This window comes from Scyliorhinus torazame, chromosome 4, assembly GCF_047496885.1.
Source record: "Scyliorhinus torazame isolate Kashiwa2021f chromosome 4, sScyTor2.1, whole genome shotgun sequence".
Taxonomy (NCBI): domain Eukaryota; kingdom Metazoa; phylum Chordata; class Chondrichthyes; order Carcharhiniformes; family Scyliorhinidae; genus Scyliorhinus; species Scyliorhinus torazame.
The window spans coordinates 305,223,395-305,228,394 of NC_092710.1; the positions used below are offsets into that span (position 1 = coordinate 305,223,395).

Here is a 5,000-nt window from a genome sequence, read left to right on the forward strand (position 1 = left end):
ACCTTTTGCTGCTCTCTGCGTCCTCGCCATTCCTCCCAACACTTGCCTGCGGGCTCAACTCAGGCAGGCGGCTTGGTCGGGCCATTCAGCTGCTGCAGCTTTGCCGGGCCTTTGCAACGCAGCACGGTTGTGTGCCTTGGCGTGCTGCACTTTGATGGGCACGCCAGCTGGCCCGTGTGGCCGCAAGCCAGTGTGTCGGCAGGACGTTCTCTCTCCTAGCCTGAAGGCGCCGCATGAATGCAAGTTGTGGCATTGGGGCTGGTGTGGAAAGCGAAGGAAGAGAGAGCTGGCTTGCATTGCCTGCCTGACCCTTGTGCTGGCTGTGCTGAGAGAAGTGCGCAGCGTTGCAATGTGGAAAGGCAGCAGCGTGCAGGCGGCAGGCTGGTGTGAGGTGGGCGGGGCTTGCAGTTTTCCTTGGGGAGGTGGAGAAGAAAAAAGAGAGCTAGGTGGGGACGGCATGAAGGGGAGCGAGTATCAGGCATATAGGCTAGAATTAGCAGGAGAAGGAGAGAAAGAGTAGGAGAAGTAGAAGTAGAAGTAGAAAAAGAGAGAGAAAAAATTGAAAACAACCGGAAAGAAGAAGTGGCGAGGGTGCTAGGGTGGCCAGCTTGAATAGGCGAGAAGACGGTGCTGCAGCTGCCTACGGCCATACTAGTCTGAAAACGCCCGATCTCGTCTGATCTCGGAAGCTAAGCAGACTCAGGCCTGGTTAGTACTTGGATGGGAGACCGCCTGGGAATACCAGGTGCAGTAGGCTTTTGCGGCCAGCAGTGACTGCTCACGCCAAGCACTCTCCACACCAGAGGCAGGCCAACCTTTTGCTGCTCTCTGCGTCCTCGCCATTCCTCCCAACACTTGCCTGCGGGCTCAACTCAGGCAGGCGGCTTGGTCGGGCCATTCAGCTGCTGCAGCTTTGCCGGGCCTTTGCAACGCAGCACGGTTGTGTGCCTTGGCGTGCTGCACTTTGATGGGCACGCCAGCTGGCCCGTGTGGCCGCAAGCCAGTGTGTCGGCAGGACGTTCTCTCTCCTAGCCTGAAGGCGCCGCATGAATGCAAGTTGTGGCATTGGGGCTGGTGTGGAAAGCGAAGGAAGAGAGAGCTGGCTTGCATTGCCTGCCTGACCCTTGTGCTGGCTGTGCTGAGAGAAGTGCGCAGCGTTGCAATGTGGAAAGGCAGCAGCGTGCAGGCGGCAGGCTGGTGTGAGGTGGGCGGGGCTTGCAGTTTTCATTGGGGAGGTGGAGAATAAAAAAGAGAGCCAAGTGGGGACGGCATGAAGGGGAGCGAGTATCAGGCATATAGGCTAGAATTAGCAGGTGAAGGAGAGAAAGAGGAGGAGAAGTAGAAGTAGAAGTAGAAAAAGAGAGAGAAAAAATTGAAAACAACCGGAAAGAAGAAGTGGCGAGGGTGCTGGGGTGGCCAGCTTGAATAGGCGAGAAGACGGTGCTGCAGCTGCCTACGGCCATACTAGTCTGAAAACGCCCGATCTCGTCTGATCTCGGAAGCTAAGCAGACTCAGGCCTGGTTAGTACTTGGATGGGAGACCGCCTGGGAATACCAGGTGCAGTAGGCTTTTGCGGCCAGCAGTGACTGCTCACGCCAAGCACTCTCCACACCAGAGGCAGGCCAACCTTTTGCTGCTCTCTGCGTCCTCGCCATTCCTCCCAACACTTGCCTGCGGGCTCAACTCAGGCAGGCGGCTTGGTCGGGCCATTCAGCTGCTGCAGCTTTGCCGGGCCTTTGCAACGCAGCACGGTTGTGTGCCTTGGCGTGCTGCACTTTGATGGGCACGCCAGCTGGCCCGTGTGGCCGCAAGCCAGTGTGTCGGCAGGACGTTCTCTCTCCTAGCCTGAAGGCGCCGCATGAATGCAAGTTGTGGCATTGGGGCTGGTGTGGAAAGCGAAGGAAGAGAGAGCTGGCTTGCATTGCCTGCCTGACCCTTGTGCTGGCTGTGCTGAGAGAAGTGCGCAGCGTTGCAATGTGGAAAGGCAGCAGCGTGCAGGCGGCAGGCTGGTGTGAGGTGGGCGGGGCTTGCAGTTTTCATTGGGGAGGTGGAGAAGAAAAAAGAGAGCCAAGTGGGGACGGCATGAAGGGGAGCGAGTATCAGGCATATAGGCTAGAATTAGCAGGTGAAGGAGAGAAAGAGGAGGAGAAGTAGAAGTAGAAGTAGAAAAAGAGAGAGAAAAAATTGAAAACAACCGGAAAAAAGAAGTGGCGAGGTTGCTAGGGTGGCCAGCTTGAATAGGCGAGAAGACGGTGCTGCAGATGCCTACGGCCATACTAGTCTGAAAACGCCCGATCTCGTCTGATCTCGGAAGCTAAGCAGACTCAGGCCTGGTTAGTACTTGGATGGGAGACCGCCTGGGAATACCAGGTGCAGTAGGCTTTTGCGGCCAGCAGAGACTGCTCACGCCAAGCACTCTCCACACCAGAGGCAGGCCAACCTTTTGCTGCTCTCTGCGTCCTCGCCATTCCTCCCAACACTTGCCTGCGGGCTCAACTCAGGCAGGCGGCTTGGTCGGGCCATTCAGCTGCTGCAGCTTTGCCGGGCCTTTGCAACGCAGCATGGTTGTGTGCCTTGGCGTGCTGCACTTTGATGGGCACGCCAGCTGGCACGTGTGGCCGCAAGCCAGTGTGTCGGCAGGACGTTCTCTCTCCTAGCCTGAAGGCGCCGCATGAATGCAAGTTGTGGCATTGGGGCTGGTGTGGAAAGCGAAGGAAGAGAGAGCTGGCTTGCATTGCCTGCCTGACCCTTGTGCTGGCTGTGCTGAGAGAAGTGCGCAGCGTTGCAATGTGGAAAGGCAGCAGCGTGCAGGCGGCAGGCTGGTGTGAGGTGGGCGGGGCTTGCAGTTTTCATTGGGGAGGTGGAGAAGAAAAAAGAGAGCCAAGTGGGGACGGCATGAAGGGGAGCGAGTATCAGGCATATAGGCTAGAATTAGCAGGTGAAGGAGAGAAAGAGGAGGAGAAGTAGAAGTAGAAGTAGAAAAAGAGAGAGAAAAAATTGAAAACAACCGGAAAGAAGAAGTGGCGAGGTTGCTAGGGTGGCCAGCTTGAATAGGCGAGAAGACGGTGGTGCAGATGCCTACGGCCATACTAGTCTGAAAACGCCCGATCTCGTCTGATCTCGGAAGCTAAGCAGACTCAGGCCTGGTTAGTACTTGGATGGGAGACCGCCTGGGAATACCAGGTGCAGTAGGCTTTTGCGGCCAGCAGAGACTGCTCACGCCAAGCACTCTCCACACCAGAGGCAGGCCAACCTTTTGCTGCTCTCTGCGTCCTCGCCATTCCTCCCAACACTTGCCTGCGGGCTCAACTCAGGCAGGCGGCTTGGTCGGGCCATTCAGCTGCTGCAGCTTTGCCGGGCCTTTGCAACGCAGCACGGTTGTGTGCCTTGGCGTGCTGCACTTTGATGGGCACGCCAGCTGGCCCGTGTGGCCGCAAGCCAGTGTGTCGGCAGGACGTTCTCTCTCCTAGCCTGAAGGCGCCGCATGAATGCAAGTTGTGGCATTGGGGCTGGTGTGGAAAGCGAAGGAAGAGAGAGCTGGCTTGCATTGCCTGCCTGACCCTTGTGCTGGCTGTGCTGAGAGAAGTGCGCAGCGTTGCAATGTGGAAAGGCAGCAGCGTGCAGGCGGCAGGCTGGTGTGAGGTGGGCGGGGCTTGCAGTTTTCCTTGGGGAGGTGGAGAAGAAAAAAGAGAGCTAGGTGGGGACGGCATGAAGGGGAGCGAGTATCAGGCATATAGGCTAGAATTAGCAGGAGAAGGAGAGAAAGAGTAGGAGAAGTAGAAGTAGAAGTAGAAAAAGAGAGAGAAAAAATTGAAAACAACCGGAAAGAAGAAGTGGCGAGGGTGCTAGGGTGGCCAGCTTGAATAGGCGAGAAGACGGTGCTGCAGCTGCCTACGGCCATACTAGTCTGAAAACGCCCGATCTCGTCTGATCTCGGAAGCTAAACAGACTCAGGCCTGGTTAGTACTTGGATGGGAGACCGCCTGGGAATACCAGGTGCAGTAGGCTTTTGCGGCCAGCAGTGACTGCTCACGCCAAGCACTCTCCACACCAGAGGCAGGCCAACCTTTTGCTGCTCTCTGCGTCCTCGCCATTCCTCCCAACACTTGCCTGCGGGCTCAACTCAGGCAGGCGGCTTGGTCGGGCCATTCAGCTGCTGCAGCTTTGCCGGGCCTTTGCAACGCAGCACGGTTGTGTGCCTTGGCGTGCTGCACTTTGATGGGCACGCCAGCTGGCCCGTGTGGCCGCAAGCCAGTGTGTCGGCAGGACGTTCTCTCTCCTAGCCTGAAGGCGCCGCATGAATGCAAGTTGTGGCATTGGGGCTGGTGTGGAAAGCGAAGGAAGAGAGAGCTGGCTTGCATTGCCTGCCTGACCCTTGTGCTGGCTGTGCTGAGAGAAGTGCGCAGCGTTGCAATGTGGAAAGGCAGCAGCGTGCAGGCGGCAGGCTGGTGTGAGGTGGGCGGGGCTTGCAGTTTTCATTGGGGAGGTGGAGAAGAAAAAAGAGAGCCAAGTGGGGACGGCATGAAGGGGAGCGAGTATCAGGCATATAGGCTAGAATTAGCAGGTGAAGGAGAGAAAGAGGAGGAGAAGTAGAAGTAGAAGTAGAAAAAGAGAGAGAAAAAATTGAAAACAACCGGAAAGAAGAAGTGGCGAGGTTGCTAGGGTGGCCAGCTTGAATAGGCGAGAAGACGGTGGTGCAGATGCCTACGGCCATACTAGTCTGAAAACGCCCGATCTCGTCTGATCTCGGAAGCTAAGCAGACTCAGGCCTGGTTAGTACTTGGATGGGAGACCGCCTGGGAATACCAGGTGCAGTAGGCTTTTGCGGCCAGCAGAGACTGCTCACGCCAAGCACTCTCCACACCAGAGGCAGGCCAACCTTTTGCTGCTCTCTGCGTCCTCGCCATTCCTCCCAACACTTGCCTGCGGGCTCAACTCAGGCAGGCGGCTTGGTCGGGCCATTCAGCTGCTGCAGCTTTGCCGGGCCTTTGCAACGCAG

The 5,000-nt window shown here is 57.1% G+C and overlaps 6 non-coding genes across 6 annotated transcripts; all 6 read left to right on the forward strand.

The window, feature by feature from the left end:
• Nucleotides 1-638: 638 nt before the first annotated feature.
• Nucleotides 639-757, forward strand: LOC140412775 (5S ribosomal RNA). Its single transcript, XR_011941962.1, has one exon. It is a non-coding gene; the product is annotated as a 5S ribosomal RNA (ribosomal RNA).
• A 694-nt stretch (nucleotides 758-1,451) lies between these two features.
• LOC140412776 (5S ribosomal RNA) lies at nucleotides 1,452-1,570 on the forward strand. The gene has a single exon (XR_011941963.1). It is a non-coding gene; the product is annotated as a 5S ribosomal RNA (ribosomal RNA).
• A 694-nt stretch (nucleotides 1,571-2,264) lies between these two features.
• LOC140412777 (5S ribosomal RNA) lies at nucleotides 2,265-2,383 on the forward strand. The gene has a single exon (XR_011941965.1). It is a non-coding gene; the product is annotated as a 5S ribosomal RNA (ribosomal RNA).
• Nucleotides 2,384-3,077: 694 nt separating this feature from the next.
• On the forward strand, nucleotides 3,078-3,196 carry LOC140412779 (5S ribosomal RNA). The gene has a single exon (XR_011941967.1). It is a non-coding gene; the product is annotated as a 5S ribosomal RNA (ribosomal RNA).
• A 694-nt stretch (nucleotides 3,197-3,890) lies between these two features.
• LOC140413326 (5S ribosomal RNA) lies at nucleotides 3,891-4,009 on the forward strand. The gene has a single exon (XR_011942498.1). It is a non-coding gene; the product is annotated as a 5S ribosomal RNA (ribosomal RNA).
• Nucleotides 4,010-4,703: 694 nt separating this feature from the next.
• On the forward strand, nucleotides 4,704-4,822 carry LOC140412780 (5S ribosomal RNA). The gene has a single exon (XR_011941968.1). It is a non-coding gene; the product is annotated as a 5S ribosomal RNA (ribosomal RNA).
• The last annotated feature ends 178 nt before the right edge of the window (nucleotides 4,823-5,000 follow it).